Source organism: Papio anubis, chromosome X, assembly GCF_008728515.1.
Source record: "Papio anubis isolate 15944 chromosome X, Panubis1.0, whole genome shotgun sequence".
Taxonomy (NCBI): Eukaryota; Metazoa; Chordata; class Mammalia; order Primates; family Cercopithecidae; genus Papio; species Papio anubis.
This window is the reverse complement of record NC_044996.1, coordinates 98,042,679-98,061,018: the sequence shown is the minus strand read 5'-3', so window position 1 is coordinate 98,061,018 and position 18,340 is coordinate 98,042,679. Positions and strand designations below refer to the sequence as shown.

The window sequence follows — 18,340 nt, the reverse complement described above, 5'->3', positions numbered from 1 at the left end:
ATCCTTTAAAAACTCTGATCCCCAAATGCTTGGGGAGACTGATTTGAGTATTAATACAACTCCGGGTCTTTGCGAATTACTCTGTGTGAATTACTTTCTCTATTGCAATTTCTCTGTCTTGATAAATCTGCTCTGTCTGGGCAACAGGCAAGGTGAACCCATTGGGCGGTTACACCAGCATTTGGTATTGTCAGCTTTTTAATTAATTAATTAATTATTTTGAGAGTGCAGTGGTATGATCACAGCTCGCTGTAGCCTCAACCTGCCTGGGTTCAGGTGATCCTCCTACCTCAACCTCCCAAAAGTAGCTGGGACTACAAGCATGTGCCACCATGCCTGGTTAATTTTTGTATTTTTAGTAGAGACGGGGTTTCACCATGTTGCCCAGGCTGGTCTTGAACTCCTGGCCTCAAATGATCCTCCTGCCTCAGCCTCCCAAAGTGCTGGGATTACAGGTGTGAGCCACCGTGCCCACCCATTTTTTTAAAAAAAACCATTCTAATAGGTGTGTGGTCGTATATCCTTGTTTTAATTTGCAATTCTCTAGTGACATGATGTTGAGGACCTTTTTATATGCTTATTTACCATCTGAATGTCTTTGATGAGGTTATCTTTTCAGATCTTTTGCCCATTTTTTAATTGAGTAGTTTGTTTTCTTATTGTTGAGTTTAAGAGTTCTTTGTATGTTTTGGATACTGTAACCTCCCAATGGGTTCACCTTGCCCGCTGCCTAGACAGAGCTGATTTATCAAGACAGGGGAACTACAATAGAGAAAGAGTAATTCACGCAGAGCCAGCTATAGGGGAGACTGGAATTTTTATTATTACTCAAATCAGTCTCCCTGAAAAGTCGGGGATTGGAGTTTTTAAGGATAATTTGGTGGGTAGGGGCCAGTGAGTTGGAAGTGCTGATTGGTCAGGTCACAGATCAAATCACAGGAGTTGAAGCTGTCCTCTTGTGCTGAGTCAGTTCCTGGGTGGGGGCCACAAGACCAGATGAGCCAGTTTATGGATCTGGGTGGTGCCAACTGATCAATTAAGTTCAGAGTCTGCAAAATATCTCAAGTACTAATCTTAGGTTTTACAATTGTGATGTTATTCCCAGGAACAATTTGGGTAGAGTCAGAATCTCGTAGCCTCTAGTTGCATTACTCCTAAACCATTATTTCTAATCTTGTGACTAATTTCTTAGTCCTACAAAGGCAGGCTAGTCCCCAGACAGGAAAGGTGTTTGTTTTGGGAAAGGGCTGTTATCCTCTTTGTTTTAAACTATAAGCCAAGTTCCTCTCATGCTGGGCTCGGTGGCTCATGCCTATAATCCCAGCACTTAGGCTCACACAGGCGGATCACCTGAGGTCAGAAGTTTGAGACCAGCCTGGCCAACATGGTGAAACCTCATCTCTACAAAAATACAAAAATTAGCCAGGTGTGGTGGCCTGCACCTGTAATCCCAGCTACTCGGAAGGCTGAGGAAGGAGAATCGCTTGAACCCAGGAAGCAGAGGTAGCAGTGAGCCGAGATCGCGCCACTGCACTCCAGCCTGGGAGACAGTGCCAGACTCCATCTCAAAAAACAAAACTAAGTTCCTCTCAAAGTTAGTTTGGTCTGTGCCCAGGAATGAACAAAGACAGTTTGAAGGTTAGCAGCAAGATGGAGTTGGTTTAGGTTGGATCTCTTTCACTGTAATAATTTTCTCATTATAATTTTACAACAGTGGTTTCTTTTTTTTTTTTTTTTTTTGAGACAGAGTCTCGCTCTGTCGCCCAGGCTGGAGTGCAGTGGCGCGATCTCGGCTCACTGCAAGCTCCGCCTCCCGGGCTTACGCCATTCTCCTGCCTCAGCCTCCCGAGTAGCTGGGACCACAGGCGCCCGCCACCTCGCCCGGCTAGTTTTTTGTATTTTTTTAGTAGAGACGGGGTTTCACCGTGTTCGCCAGGATGGTCTCGATCTCCTGACCTCGTGATCCGCCCGTCTCGGCCTCCCAAAGTGCTGGGATTACAGGCTTGAGCCACCGCGCCCGGCCCGACTATTTTGGATTTTTGCCTTTCCGTATAAACTTTAGAATCAGTTTGTTGATAGCCACAAAATAATTTGGCGGGAATTTGATTGGGATTATGTTGAATCTCCTGATCAAGGTGGGGACAACTGACATGTTAACAGTATTGAGTCTTCCGTTTAGCAGCAGAGAATCCATACGGGTCTGCAGCAACCTCAATTCTTGCCTACTCAGAAGAAAGAATTTGAGGGGCATAAGACAGAGTGAGAGACCGGGACAAGTTTTAGAGTTGTAGTGAAAGTTTATTAAAAAGCTTTAGAGCAGGGATGAAAGGAAGCAAACTACACTTGGAAGAGGGTCAAGCAGGCGACTTCAGAGATCAAATGTGCGGTTTGACCTTTGACTTGGGGTTTTATGCTTCCTGGGTCTATATTACTCCTCTGATTCTTACCTTGGGGTGGGCTGTCCGCATGTGCAGTGGCTTGTCAGCGCTTGGGAAGGGGCTGCATGCACATTGTGGTTACTGAAGTTGTACGCATGCTCACTTGAGGAGTTTTTCCGTTACCAGTGGAGTGTTCCTAAAGGAAGGTTACATACCAGTTAAACTCGGCCATTTTGCATCATAGTGCACATGTCTTGAGCCCACTGGCCCAACTCCTGAGATCTTATTGGGAAGCTGCTGATCACCAGTTTCAGGTTTTTTTGTATCTATTGAGAGACTGCCTTTCCCTGGCGCCAGCTGCAACCAATTATTATTTTTATTTTTTATTGTTTTTTTTTCTTTTTTTTTTTAGGAGGAGCAGGAGGAGGAGGATTAGCAGGAGAAAAGGAGGAGGAGAAAGAGGAGGAGCAGGAGGAGGAGAAAGAGAAGGAGAAGGAACAGGAGGAGGAGGAGAAAGAAAAGGAGGAGGAGCAGGAGGAGGAGCAGGAGGAGGAGGAGCAGGAGGAGGAGGAGCAGGAGGAGGAGCAGGAGGAGGAGAAGCAGCAGGAGGAGGAGGAGGAGCAGGAGGAAGAGGAGCAGGAGGAAGAGGAGCAGGAGGAGGAGAAGCAGCAGGAGGAGGAGGAGAAGCAGGAGGAGGAAGAGAAGCAGGAGGAGGAGGAGCAGGAGGAAGAGAAGGAGGAGGAGCAGGGAGCAATTATTATTTTAGAGAAACAATTTTAACTGCCTGACCATCACCTCCTGGTGGGATTTGGGGGGTGGTGCTCTCCTGCTCTGCTCATGTCTAACTACCTAAGATAACTACCTAACTATTCTAACATTTCTGTCAATAAACATACAATATCTCTCTGTTTACTTATATTTTCTGATATATTTCATGTCAAATTTTGTTTGATTTTCCTCATGTATGTCTTCTAGATATTTTGTTAGGTTTATGTATATTTTCTCTTTTTGGTGCTAACGTAAATGGTATTGTGTTTTTAATTTCAAATATCAATTGTTCATTTCGGGTATATAGGAAAACAATTGACTTTTATTAAGCCTGTATCCTGTGACTTTACTATAATCACTTAATAGTGCCAGAAAATCCTTTACTGAAATGGATTGTGAGAGTAGCTAATTTATAGTGGTAGTATGTTTGATTTTGAATGCTGTAGAGTGGAAGAGCGTGTCTGGGTTGATGCAGGACCCACAACTCATAGTGACCAATCACAGATGGCTATACTTGAGCCAGACACACAAAAACACAAGAAGTTATTCATGAGGGAAGACCTAGCATGCCAGACTCGCCCAAAGCCCCTGTAAAGTGTGTTTACCCTGTCGACGAAAAGATTCAAACTCTGTAAAATATTTGAAGAGATTTATTCTGAACCAAATATGAGTGACCAATGGTAAGTGACACAGCACTCAGGAGATACTGAGAACCGGTGCCCAAGGTATATGTTAGATGTCCATTGATTCCGTTCGGAAAGGCGGGACAACTTGAAGTGGGGGCTTCCAGGTCATAGGTAGATAAGAGACAAAAGATTGCATTCTCTTGGATCTTTGGTCAGCTTTTCACTGAATACATAATTTACATGTGAGAGGGGATAGAATAGTCTGCCTAATGAAACAACAGGGCAGAGGAAGCAATCAGATATCCTTTTGTCTCAGGTGAGCAGAGGGAGGACATTGAGTTCTGTGTGTCCTTTGTCATCCTGCACCTGTGAAGATAAGCTATCAATTTAGGTTGCCAGGGTGAAATTCAACAGAACTTTTTTTTTTTTGAGACGCCCAGGCTGGAGTGCAGTGGCGTGATCTCGGCTCACTGCAACCTCTGCCTCCCGGGTTCAAGCGACTCTCCTGCCTCAGCCTCAGAGTATCTGGGATTACAGGCAGCTACCAGCCCGGCTAATTTTTGTATTTTCAGTAGAGACCAGGGGTTTTGCATGTTGGTCGGGCTAGGCCTCCCAAGTCTGGGATTATGGGTGTGAGCCACCGGCCCAGCCGAACATGCTTAAGGTAGGAGTCTTGAGGCCCACAAGGTATTTTCTTGGGCAAATTGGCATGAGGAGGCATGCTTAGCCTTTTTTTTTTTTTTTTTTTTTTTTTTTTTTTTTTTTTGAGGCGGGTCTCACTGTCTCAGGCTGGAGTGCAGTGGCCGTCCTCTCGGCTCACTGGCTCCGCCCCGGGTTCACGCCATTCTCAGCCTCAGCCTCCCAAGTAGCTGGGACTACGAGGCAGCCTGCTACGGCGCCCGGCTAGTTTTGTATTTTTAGTAGAGAGGCAGGGGTTTCACCATGTTAGCCAGGATAGTCTCGATCTCCTGACCTTGTGATCCACCGCCTCGGCCTCCCAAAGTGCTGGGATTACAGGCTTGAGCCACAGCCCGGCCCTTTTTTTTAATATTTGTAAGCTTCATCTTACTTGGGAATAAAATGTGAAGCAGGTTTGCCCTAACACTCCTTGGCTTATGATTTTGCAGGTCCGAGATTTATTTTCTTTCACAACCCTGCGTCACGGGGACTGTGTAACATATGCCAAGAGGAGCACCCTGATGAAGCAGCTGATATGATGGATTTGGCATGGTGCCTGTCACCTGCCTCGGAATATGCCGTTACCCAGCATATTCAGCTATGGTTAAGGGTCTTTTGCATAGAGCACCTCATGTAAACTTTTAGCTGCAAAATGCAGCAATAGTCCCAAAAACCTCATTGAATTTGCTGCCCCAGCTTCCTTCAGGGATCCCAGCTGCTAATGAAAACATTAAGTCAACATGAAAATGAGGCCTAGGAAGGTCGGTCACAGCAAAGGCGAAGTCTCTCAGTGGCTATTAGAAATGGGATGGCGGTACATGATGGCTCATACCCTAAATCAACACTGGGAGGCGAGGTGGAGTGGATCTAAAGGTCAGGAGTTCAAGACCAGCCCTGGTTAATATGGTGAAGACCTCTCTAAAAAATACAAAAAAAAAAGTGCTTGGTGGTGGTGCCTGTAGTCCCAGCCTTCTTCGAGGAGGCTGAGGCAGGAGAATTGCTTTCGAACCGGGGAGGCAGAGAGGTTGCAGTGAGCGAGATCGGCGCCCTGCCTCCAGCCTGGAGTGACAGGGAGAACTCAGTCTCAAAAGAGAAAAGAAAAGAAAGAAAAGAAAAAAATAAAAAAGAAAAAAGAAATGGGATAAAGCTGGGCTTGGTGGCTCATGCCTGTAATCCCAGCACTTTGGAGGCCTTGAGCAGGCAGATCACCTGAGGTGGGAGTTTGGGAATTCCAGCCTGACCCAGCATATGAGAACCCTGTCTCTACTAAAATACAAATTAAGCGGTGGTGGCGCATGCCTGTAGTCCCAGCACTTGGGAGGAAGCTGAGGCAGGAGAATGCAGCTTGAACCTGGGAAGCAGAGGTTGCAGTGAGAGCCAGATCACACCACTACCTCCCAGCCTGGGTGACAAAGCGAGACTCCATGCTCCAAAAAAAAAAAAAAAAAAAAAAAAAAGAAAAAGGGATGAACAAAATGAAACATTGATGTTGGAAACAGAAGTCTTAAAACAGCACCATCAAGGTTGGGTGGGCCAAAGGGATCCTCCTTAGTCCCGAAACACTAAAGGGTCCTTAACAAGTTGATTCCATTTATCACAGTGTGGGAGAATTTAAAAGCTGGAAAGGCAAAGATTACAATGGGAACTCGCCATCAACTGCCTGGGGCATTAGCCAGGCAAGATTAGTGAGTAAAAATTGACCCGGCTGGCTGGTGAGGCTCCATATGTAATCCCAGCACTTTGGGAGGCAGTGAGGCTGAGATCCACAAGGTCAGGAGATGGAGAACCATCACAGCTTCTAACAGTGAAACCTAGCCTCTACTGAAAATAAACTAGCGAGGGAGGCGTGAGTGGCGAGAGCCTGTAGTCCCAGCTACTCAGGAGGCTGTGAGGCAAGAGAATGGTGAACCCGAGGGGCTGAGGCTTGCAGTGAGCGAGATCATTTTCACTCCAGCCTGAAGCGACAGAGTGAGACTCCGTCTCAAAAAAAAAAAAAAAACAAAAATATTGGCCAAGGTCTGTTGATCCGAGATTTCGCGGATTCCAGGCCTGTAATCCCAGCACTTTGGGAGGCGGACGGGTGGATAGCTGAGCCCGATTCCACTCCAGCCTGGGCAACATAATCCCATCTCGCTGGCGTGGTGGGTACGCGCTGCTGAGCTGCTTGTGAAGCGGAGGTGGGAGGATCACTTGAGCTGGGGAGGTCAAGCCTGCAGTAAGTCATGATCGCACCACTGCACTCTGGCCTGGGGGCAGAGCGAGACTCTATCTCAGAAAAAAAAAAAAAAAGTAAATAAAATAAAACAAAACAAAATAAAATAAAATAAAAAAGACCAAGGGCAAAGGTTCTTTGGCTCCACCCCGGGATGGGGACTCAAAGCTTTATGCACACAAAATGGGTGGCAAAGAGAAGTCTCTGGGTAAAATGGGAGGAAAAGAGAACTTTCTGGGACTCCTTTACATGGAAGCCTCATATATGGAGGTACCAAAATCCATTAGTGAAGGTGTAACATGGGCTACAACTAGATTGGGAGAATATAGAAATGTAACAGTTGATAGGATTAAGGTGTACATTTGGGTGAAAATTGGAATGTGTTTAAACAGGCTTTGTGGCTGGGTGCAGTGGCTCACCCCTGTAATCCCACCACTTTGGGAGGCCGAGGCGGGTGGATCACTTGAGGTCAGGAGTTCGAGACCAGCCTGCCTCACGTGGTGAAACCCTGTTTCTATTGAAAATTAAAAAAAAAAAAAAAAAAACAATTAGCTTGGTGTGGTGACACGTGCCTGTAGTCCTAGCTTCTTGGGAGTCTGAGGCAGGAGAATCGCTGGAGCCTGGGAGGGGGAGGCTGCAGTGAGCCGAGATCGCGCCACTGCACTCCAGCCTAGGTGACAGAGCGAGGCTCAGTCTCAAATAAATAAATAAATAAATAAATAAATAAATAGTTTTTTTAAAAAATAAAAACAAACAGGTTTTACCTGAATGTTTTATGGGAATGGATGTTATGACTGACAGGGAACACTTCCTCTAACTAGTATTGTGACACACAAACCTGTTGATGAAATCCCAGTGGAGGAATGTAAGGGTTGATGGGATTAAGGTGAAAGTTTGGAAAATTTGCAGATTTGAACAGGCTTTATTTGAAATGGTTGCATCTCTTTTACCTTAATGTATTATGGAGATTGAAATTGTATCTGACTGTGGAATGTTTCCCCTCTCTAGTATTGTAAATCTACCCTTCAAGCAGTATTACTTGGACATGCTAAATGGGAACCAATAAGATTGCCCAGGCCTACGAAGTATAGAATAGAACCTGGGGTGCCGGCACAGACAGATTATCTGTACAATAGCCCTTTGTGGAACAGAGACTGGCGTTTATGGCAAAAGCCTAAGAGCGCCTCCTAGTGGTAATCTGGGACTTTGGACTAGAGAATTTCCAGTTGAGCTTGGATTAGACATTAATTGAAAGTGCCCTTATGATTGAAGGACATAAAATAATTTTGAAACCTAAAATATCCATGATGTCTTGGGTGATAGTGTAAAGCTCCAATAGGGAGTGCAGTGCCCAGAGGAGTTCCATAATTACATGGAAATGGTTCGTACAAGAATATGCTGCCAGGGGAGTGCAGAGTTAGCAGTTTTCACAACCAGGTAGACTCTTCCACCAGGACTAATGAAGGAGGAGTTGGTCAGTTCTATCATCGACTGGACAATGCTCCAGCTCTCAACTGACCAACAAAAAGATGCTTGGTTTGTGGATGGCAGTTCCAAGGCGAATGGACTGCGTCGTGTTTGGATGTCCCAATAGCATCCATTATAGCAAAAGGATCCAATTTAGGATTATGTTTAGCATTTACTTGTCATCACTTTAGTGTTATTCAGTTGAGAAGGGTCCTTCTTTGCCTTTCATAACTCTTTGAAGATTTAATTAAATAATAGTATTTAAGTATTTACAAATGTATATTCTTCTCATAACAAACTCTTGAATGCTGGCTCTGTGTCAGGTGCTGCCCTAAGCGATTCCACGTGTGTGTGTGTGTGTTTGAGACAGAGTCTTCTCATGTTGTCTAGGCTGGAGTGAGGTGGCTTGATCTCGGCTCACTGCAACCTCCACTTCCCGGCTTCAAGCCATTCTCCTGCTTCAGCCTCCTGAGTAGCTGGGATTACAGGTGCACGCCACCACGCCCAACTGATTTTTGTATTTTTAGTAGAGACAGATTTCACCATGTTGGCCAGGCTGGTCTCAAACTCCTGACCTCAGGTGATCCACCTGCCTCGGTCTCCCAAAGTGCTGGGATTACAGGTGTGAGCCACTGCACCCGGCCTTGATTCCACATATGAATTCACCCAAGTTTCACAGATGACAAGACTGAGGCTCAGAGGAAGGCAGTAACTTAGCCAGAGTAACAGCACAAGCATGAGTCAGAGCCAAGATTCAAACCCAGGCAGCGTGGCTCCCACCACCATGTTCTTACTTGTTCTCTTCTGTGTCCAGGAGATTCCCTCCTACCCGACCTTGTTCTCGACACCCTCTGGTTACTACTGCGTAGCCACAGTCTAAATCAGTTACGCAACCATCCTAGGTGAGCTATGCATTTTTAAAAATTAAACTTTGATTTTGAGATCAGTATCGATTCCCAGGCAATTGTAGGAATAATACAGAGAGATCCAGTTTCCTCCAATAGTGACACCTTCCAGAATAACATCACAACAAGGATGTGGCCATTGACACAACCCCGAGATGTCTCCTGCTGCCATTTCACAACCAGACCTGCTACCCTTGTGCCTGCCATCTATCGCCTCCAGGTTCCTAACCCCGACACTAATCTGTTCTCTATCTCTAGAATGTTATCATTTCACGACTGTTATATAAATGAAATTATACAGTATGTGACTTTTTTTTTGAGATGGAGTCTTGCTCTGTCACCAGGTTGGAGTGCAGTGGTGCGATCTCGGCTTGCTGCAACCTTTGCCTCCCAGGTTCAAGCAATTCTCCTGCCTCAGCCTCCCAAGTAGCTGGGACCAGAGGCGTGCACCATCACACCGGCCTAATTTTCGTATTTTTAGTAGAGATGGAGTTTCACCATGTTGGCCAGGCTGGTCTTGAACTCTGGACCTCAAGTGATCCGCCCATAATCCCTGAGTCCTGGGATTATAGGCGTGAGCCACCCCGCACGGCTCCCAATCTGCCTTTTATTTATTTGTTATTTATTTGCTTGTTGCCTTTGTTTCCTGTGTATTTTAGGATGCTTCTAGGTATAAATAAATATTAGAATAAAAGGAAGAAAAAAAGAAGAAAATATCAATACAAGTTTTAGAAAGTAGGCATGCGTGTCAGCAATCCTACTGAACTTACCGAACAAGAAAACTTTGCAGTCTTTTTTTTTTTTTTTTTTTTTTTTTTGAGATGGAGTCTCACTCTGTCACCCAGACTGGAGTGCAGTGGCATGATCTTGGCTCACTACAACCTCTGTTCAAGCAATTTCGTCCCTCAGCCTTCCAAGTAACTGGGACTACAGGCGTGCACCACCATTACCTGCTAATTTTTTTTTTTTTTTTTGAGTTGGAGTTTCGCTCTTCTTGCCCAGGCTGGCAACAAGTGGGGCGATCTCAGTTCACTGCAACCTCTGCCTCCCGGATTCAAGTGATTCTCCTGCCTCAGCCTCCCGAGTAGCCTGGGATTACAGGCGTGCACCACGATGCCTGGCTAGTTTTGTATTTTTAGTAGAGATGGGGTCTCTCCATGTTGGTCAAGCTAGTCTTGAACTCCCGACCTCAGGTGATTTGCCCACCTCGACCTTCCAAAGTGCTGGGATTACAGGCATGAGCCACCGTGCCCAGCCTGATTTTTGTATTTTTAGTAGATGGAATTTCACCATGTTGGTCAGGGTGGTCTTGAACTCCTGAGCTCAAGTGATCCACTCACCCCAGCTTCCCAAAGTGCTGGGAGTACAGGCGTGAGCCACCATGCCTGGTCCTGAAGTCTTGCTTAATCTGTATATTCTAGGAAGACACAGCAGAGCAGGAGCTGCAATCAAGAATTACAATGCCTTAGTCGGGCGCGGTGGCTCACACTTGTAATCCCAGCACTTTGGGAGGCTGAGGTGGTCTCAGGAGTTCGAGACCAGCCTGGCCAATGTAAAACCCCCATCTCTACTAAAAATACAAAAATTAGCCAGGCATGGTGGCGCATGGTAGAACCCCCATCTCTACTAAAAATACAGAATTAGCCAGGCGTGGTGGCGCGTGTGTGTAATCCCAGCTACTTGGAAGGCTGAGGCAGGAGAATCACCTGAACCCAGGAGGCAGAGTTTGCAGTGAGCTGAGATTGTGCCACTGCACTCCAGCCTGGGTGACAGAGCAAGACTCTGCCTCAAAAAAAAAAAAAAAAAAAAAAATTGCAATACTTATACAGAGAAATCAATAATTCCTTTATAGTGGAGAGTTCCTGATACCTAATTTTTTATTACCTTATTATTATTATTTTCTTAGAGACAGCATCTTGCTTCATCTCCCAGGCTGGAGTGCAGTGACACAATCATAGCTCATTGCAGCCTCGAACTACTATACTCAAATGATCCTCCCACCTAAGCCTCCTGAGTAGCAGGGACTGCAGGTGCTTGTCATCACATCCAGCTAATTTTTAAAAAATTTTTAGTAGAGATGAGGTCTGTGTTGCCCAGGCTGGTCCTGAACTCCTGAGCTCAAGTCATCCTCCCGCCTCAGCCTCCCAAAGTGCTGGGATTCCAGGCCTGAGCCACTGTGCCTGGCTATGGTTTTTTTTTTTTTTTTTCAGTCAGAGTCTTCCACCTGAGTCTCCCGAATAGCTGGGACCATAGGCGCACACCAACATGCCTGGCTAATTTTTTAATTTTTATTTTTGTAGAGACAGAATCTCACTACGTTGTCCACTCTAGTCTCGAACTCCTGGCCTCAAGCACTCCTCCTGCCTCAGCCTCCTGAGTTGGTGGGATTACAGGCGTGAACCACTGCATGCGGCAGTTCCTAATACTTGAGTGTCAAGAAATCTTCTGGGGTGTGCTCAGAGCACGGGGCCTGAAGAATGCTTCCTCTGTTTACAACACACCCAATGGGAATCTGGGGTCATTGTGATGAGGGGCACAAAACTTGTGACATCTCTCTGAACAAATGCCCCACATATGAAAAAAAAAAAAGAAATCTTTTGTTAAATCTTCATATGGATGATAGAAACAATATTTTATTTTCTTTTTCTTTCTTTTTTTTTTTTTTTTGAGATGGAGTCTTGCTTTTTTGTCCAGGCTGGAGTGCAGCGGTGTAATCTCAGCTCACTGCAACCTCCACCTCCCAGGTTCAAGCAGTTCTCTTGCCTCAGCCTCTCAAGTAGCTGGGATTACAGGTGTGCACCACCATGCCTGGCTAATTTTTGTATTTTTAGTAGAGACAGGGTTTTACCACGTTGGCCAGGCTGGTCTCGAACTCCTGACCTCAAGAGATCCTCCCATCTCAGCCTCCCAAAGTGCTGGGACTACAGGTGTGAACCACCACACCCGGCCGGAAACAATATTTTCTTTTTTTTTTTTTTGAGACGGAGTCTCGCTCTGTCGCCCAGGCTGGAGTGCAGTGGCCGGATCTCAGCTCACTGCAAGCTCCGCCTCCCGGGTTCCCGCCATTCTCCTGCCTCAGCCTCCCGAGTAGCTGGGACTACAGGCGCCCACAACCGCGCCCGGCTGATTTTTTGTATTTTTAGTAGAGACGAGGTTTCACCGTGGTCTCGATCTCCTGACCTTGTGATCCGCCCGCCTCGGCCTCCCAAAGTGCTGGGATTACAGGCGTGAGCCACTGCGCCCGGCCCGGAAACAATATTTTCAATTACAACCTTTTCATAAGTGATATTACCAGTCTTCTGTGGCTGTTTGTCTTTTTGAAAAGATTTTTTCATCAATTTCTTTCTTTTTTTTTTTGAGACAGAGTCTTGCTTTGTCACCCAGGCTGGAGTGCAATGGCAGGTCTCAGTTCACTGCAACCTCTGACTCCTGGGTTCTAGCGATTCTTCTGCCTCAGCCTTCCAAGTAACTGGGAGCCATTAACTTGTTTTCAAGACAGAGTCTTGTCCTGCTGGCCAGGCTCAAGTGCAGTGGCCTGATCACAGCTCACTGCAGCCTCAATCTCCCAGGCTCAAGCAGATCTTCCCACCTCAGCCTCTCGACTAGCTGAGACTACAGGCGCACGTCACCATGCCTGGCTAATTTTTTAATTTCTTGTAGATAGGAGATCTCTCTATTTTCCCCAGGCTGGTCTCGAACTCCTGGGCTTAAGTGATCCTCCCTCCTTGGTCTCATTCAGTTTTTAAGTAAGATTTTAAAAACTACAGGATGAAGGGTGGGCACAGTGGCTCACACCTGTAATCCCAGCACTTTGGGAGGCCGAGGTGGACAGATCACTTGAGGTCAGGAGTTCGAGACCAGCCTGGTCAACTTGGCGAAACCCCGTCTCTACTAAAAATACAAAAATTAGTTGGGTGTAGTGGCACATGCCTGTAGTACCAGCTACTTGGGAGGTTGAGGTGAGAGTATTGCTTGAGTCCAGAAGTTCGGGGCTGCAGTGACACAAGATCATGCCACTGCACTCCAGCCTGGGTGACAGAGGGAGACCCTGTCTCAAAGAAAAATAAAAGGAAGCCGTGGTTATTGCATACTGTACTATACTTGCCTCGATACATCTGAGTAGAATTTGCATTCCACGTGTTTTCATCTTTACCATCCTCTTGAATCTTCAGTCTATCTTCCCTTCCTTTTTGATGTCTTCATGCTTTTCCAACACTCTTCTTCTGGCTGGTTCTATTTTTTTCTGAGTTGGTAGATGATGCACAATTTGAGTTTTCTGATGATTTTGTTCTCAAATAAGTCTGTGTGGGAGGAGCATTACTAAATAAGGAAGTGCTAGTCAATACCCAGATGACTAGGAATGGATAAAGTATTGTTCCCAACAGGGACTCAGTGTCCCCATGGGAAGAGCATACCTTGGATATAGTCAGTCTTCCTATCTGTGCCTCAAAATGCTGTGCTGCTTCTTAAGGAGCTTCCAAAGGGAAACTGATTTGTGAAGTGAGAACCACCAAAAAGACAGAATTGAATGACCGCAGTAGTGCTTCTTTCTCTTGCATAAGATTTCCTCTTGGGCCAGGCACAGTGGCTCACGCCTGTAATCCCAGCACTTTGGGAGGCTGAGGCGGGCGGATCACCTGAGGTCGGGAGTTCGAGACCAGCCTCACCAACATGGAGAAACGCCGTCTCTACTAAAAATACAAAATTAGCCGGGCGTGGTGGCACATGCCTGTAATCCCAGGTACTCGGGAGGCTGAGGCAGGAGAATAGCTAGAACCTGGGAGGCGGAGGTTGCAGTGACCTGAGATCCTGCCATTGCACTCTAGCCTGGGCAACAAGAGTGAAACTCCGTCTCAAAAGAAAAAAAAAACTTTCCTCTTGAATTCCATTTCTGCCTGTTTTTAGCAGAACAGCAGCTTTGGCAGCTTCTCTCTCTGTCTCTGTCTCTCTCTCTGTCTCTGTCTCTCTCTCTCTTTTTCTGGTCTTTGTGAAATGAGCAGCACTCTGCGTGATTCCATGTGGTTGTCTGTTTCATATGTCTTTCAGCTGCCCTATATTCTGCCTTTCCCATTTCTTTGTTCTTACATTCTTTTTGTCGATTGTTCTTGTTTCTTTTGATATCCAGCATTTCTCTTTCAGTTTTCCTTCTCAATTTCCCCCTTGATCTCTTTGTTCTTCCACTTACCTTTTCAAGTATTTTGGTTAGTCTTAGTCTGTTCATTCTGACAGTGAGGTTCTTGGTAGGTCTTTGATTTGACCTTCCTCTAAGCTCCCTTTGAGGCAATGACATGCCCTGATCTGTTTCCTCTTGTTTAATATATATGACTTTGTGTCAGGAGAGGTAGGTGGTGTATCACAAAACTCAGCATTTCTGCACTGAAAGTTTTCCGAAGTGTTACTGGTTTCAAATGAGGGATGAAACAGTTACTAAACTTTCCGACTGACTCCCATTTGCAACTCATGTTTCAATTTTTAGTTAGTGCATCTTTTGGTTTACTCTCTTGTCTGAAATACTCGGGACCAGAAGTGTTTCGGATTGTTTTTTTCTTATTTTGGAACGTTTGAGTTATATTCACTGATTCAGGATCCCTAATCTGAAAATCTGAATCCAAAATGCTTTAATGAGCATTTCCTTTGAGCATCATGTTGGTGCTCAAAAGGTTTTGTATTTTGGAGCATTTCCGATTTTGGATTTTTTTTTTTTTTTTTTTTTTTTTTTGAGACAGACTCTTGTTCTGTCTCGCCCAGGCTGGAGTGCAGTGGCACGATCTCAGCTCACTGCAACCTCTGCCTCCTGGGTTCAAGCAATTCTCCTATCTCAGCCTCCTGAGTAGCTGGGACTATAGGTATATGCCACCACACCCGGCTAATTTTGTATTTTTAGTAGAGACTGGGTTTCACTGTGTTGGCTAGGCTGGTCTTGAACTCCTGACCTCAGGTGATCCACTCACCTCGGCCTCCCAAAGTGCTGGGATTACAGGCATGAGCCACTGCGCCCGGCCCTGAACCTGTATTGATTTTAATAGCAACAGAACTGTTTGAGGATGCTTCTGTCACTTTGTCGTCTTCCTAACCTGCAGCCATCTGTGTAGGCTGTTTGTCATCAGCTGCCATGACACTATGACAACTGTGATGCTACTCTTGGCCACTGTGATGGCGACCTGAATGGTGCCCTGGAAGTATAGCATCATTCCCCTCTCCTCTTCTGGAAAAAGACACTTGTCATTTCATTTAGGGGCTACCCAGTTAATCCAGAATGATCTCAACTCAGATCCTTAACTACATCTGCAGAGATCCTTTTTCCAAATAACACCCAGGTAACATTCACCATGCCTGGGTGTTAGGATGTGGATATATCTTTTGGTGGAGCACACCATTCAACACTATAGTTTTTCCTCTAGCCTCCAAATTTATGTCCATCCCACATGCAAAATACATTCATCCCATCCCAACATACCCCAAAGTCTTAACCCATTACGGCATCAGTTTCTGCCTGTGGATCTGTGAAACTGGAAAACAAGTTACCTGTTTCCAGAACTACAATGGTGGGATAGGCATAGGATAGATATTCCCATTCCAAAAGGCAGAAATTGGAAGTCATAAAGGGTTCACTGATCCCAATCGAGTTTGACACCCAGTAGGGAAAATATTGTTAGATTAAGGCCTGAAAAGAATCCCCTGTTGAGGCCGGGCATGGTGGCTCACACCTGTAATCCTAGCACTTTGGGAGGCTGAGGCAGGTGGATCACCTGAGGTCAGGAGTTCGAGACCAGCCTGGCCAACATGATGAAACCCTGTCTCTACTAAAAATACAAAAATTAGCCAGGCACGGGTGGCGCACCCCTCTAATCCCAGCTACTCAGGAGGCTGAGGCAGGAGAATCGCTTGGACCCGGGAGGCGGAGGTTGCAGTGAGCTGAGATCCTGCCACTGCACTCCAGCCTGGGGGACAGAGCAAGACTCTGTCTCAAAAAAAAAAAAAAAAAAAATCTCCTGTTGCTTTGCTCTCTTGGCCTCTGCCTTACCCATGCCTCTGCACCTGTGGTTCTGCCCTTGGAGTCATTCTTCCTTTTTCTTGAAGGTAGCACATGTTTATAACCAGACAGTTCAATTAGCCCATTTCCTGCCTGTAAAATTTTGGAAGTCTGACAGCCTTCTGTCATTTTGTCTTTTCTCTGTTTCTTTCCATTTAAGCTGGCAGTGTTTGTACTGGTATAACATTCTCAAAAGCCTTGTCATTCTCCTGTGTGTGTTCCTATTAGACAAGAAGGCCATCCACAGAGCTTTCTTGGATAATCCCATCTCTATTCCTGATTCTGCTGAAATGGGTCATCAGATCCTTGAGTCACATATCTAATCTTTCCAGGAAAAGAGCATGCTTTCCCAACAGTGAATTTTCTTTTTTTTCTTTTTGAGACAAGGTCTCACTCTGTCATCCAGGCTGTAGTGCAGTGGCATGATCACAGTTCACTGCAGCCTCAACTTCCTGGGCTCCAGCCCAGCTATCCTCCTGTCTCAGCCTCCTGAGTAGCTGGGACTACAGGTGTGAGCTACCACCCCCAGTACCCCCCCTCTTTTTTTTTTTTTTTGAGGCAAAGTCTTGCTCTGTCGCCCAGGCTGGAGTGCAACGGCGAGATCTTGGCTCACTGCAACCTCTGCCTCCCGGGTTCGAGTGATTCTCCTGCTTCAGCCTCCCAAGTAGATGGGACTACAGGTGTGTGCCACCATGCCTGGCTAATTTTTTGTATTTTTAGTAGAGACAGGGTTTCACCATATTAGCCAGGATGGTGTCAATCTCCTGACCTCATGATCCGCCTGCCTTGGCCTTCCAAAGTGCTGGGATTACAGGCGTGAGCCACTGCGCCCCTTTGGTTTTTTATGGAGGCTTCATTACCTAGGCATGATTGATTAAACCATTGACCACTGGTGATCGAGTCAACCTTCAGCCACTCTTCCCTCCCAGGATGTTGAGTGTGGGGCTCTAAGTTCCAACCCCAATCAGGCACTTGGCTAATTCTGTTATTTTTTGTAGAGATGGGGTCTCACTTTGTTGCCAAGGCTGGTCTCGAACTCTTGAGCTCAAGTGATCCTCCCACCTTGGCCTCCTACAGTGCTGGGATTATAGGCATGAGCCACTCTACCTGGCCAACAGTGAATTTTCTAATTTTAGCATCTATTACAATCTGGATCGGCTGAGAATCTCCCAAATCATCAAGTGCTGGTTCCTTTTTGCTTAGCAGTTTCTTACTCAATGTATCTCTTATGTCTCACATTTTTCTGTAAGCTGTAAGAAAAAACCAGGCCGCCCCTTCAAACACATTGCTCGAAAATCTCTCAGCTAAATAAATACCAAAGTATTTGTATGGAAAGTACCTCTGGGTATTTCCAGAATAAAATTCTGTTAAGTTTTCTGCCATTATATAACAAGGATGGGTTTTCATCTAGTTTCCAATATCATGTTCCTCATTTCTTTCTGAGTCAAACTAGAAGCACTTTTAACATTCATATTTCCAACATTTTGTGCAGGATGATGTTTGTATTTTGTAAGATGATAGAAGCTTTCTTAGTTGTGTTACTTCCTTCCTTCTGAGCCCTCCTCAGCAGTGTTTTTGTTTTGTTTTGTTTTGTTTTGTTTTTGGTAAGATCTCATTCTATTGCTCAGGCTGAATGGAGTACAGTGGTGTGATCTCAGCTCACTGCAGCCTTGACTTCCCAGGCTCAAGTGATCCTCCTACCTCAGCCTCCCAAGTAGCTGGGACTACAGGCGCACACCACCATGTCCAGCTAACTTTTTGTATTTTTGTTTGTAGAGACGGGGTCTCACCATGTTGCCCAGGTTGGTCTTGAACTCCTGGGCTCAACCTGTCTGTCCACCTTGGCCTCCCAAAATGCTGGGGTTACAGGGGTGGAGGCATCGCCATGTTTCCCAGGCATTGCTCAAACTCCTGGGCTCAAGAAATCCTCCTGTCTTAGCCTCTCAAAGTGTTGGGAATATAGGCATGAGCCACTGCTCCTGGCTAGATTTTTTTATTCAAGAGATGGGCATCTTGCTATGTTGCCTAGGCTGGTTTTGAACTCCTGAGCTCAAGCTATCCTCCTGCCTCAGCGTCCTGAATAGCTGGGGCTACAGGTGTGTGTCACCATGCCTGGCTTAATTGTAGATGTTAATCACATCTACAAAATATCTTCACAGCAACACTTAAATTAGTGTTTGATTGAATAACTGGGGCATATATCCATTCCAATCGACACATCAAATTGATTATTGCAGTCCACCCTTCATTATCTTGGCACCTATACACATCTC

At 45.7% G+C, this 18,340-nt stretch overlaps 1 protein-coding gene and 1 non-coding gene across 4 annotated transcripts in view; both read left to right on the top strand.

Annotated features, from left to right (window-relative positions):
• ZNF157 (zinc finger protein 157) overlaps positions 1–18,340 on the top strand; it is a 46,236-nt gene that overhangs the window by 12,283 nt on the left and 15,613 nt on the right. The window lies entirely within an intron of this gene.
• LOC116272270 lies at positions 11,482–11,610 on the top strand. The gene has a single exon (XR_004180988.1). It is a non-coding gene; the product is annotated as a small nucleolar RNA SNORA11 (small nucleolar RNA).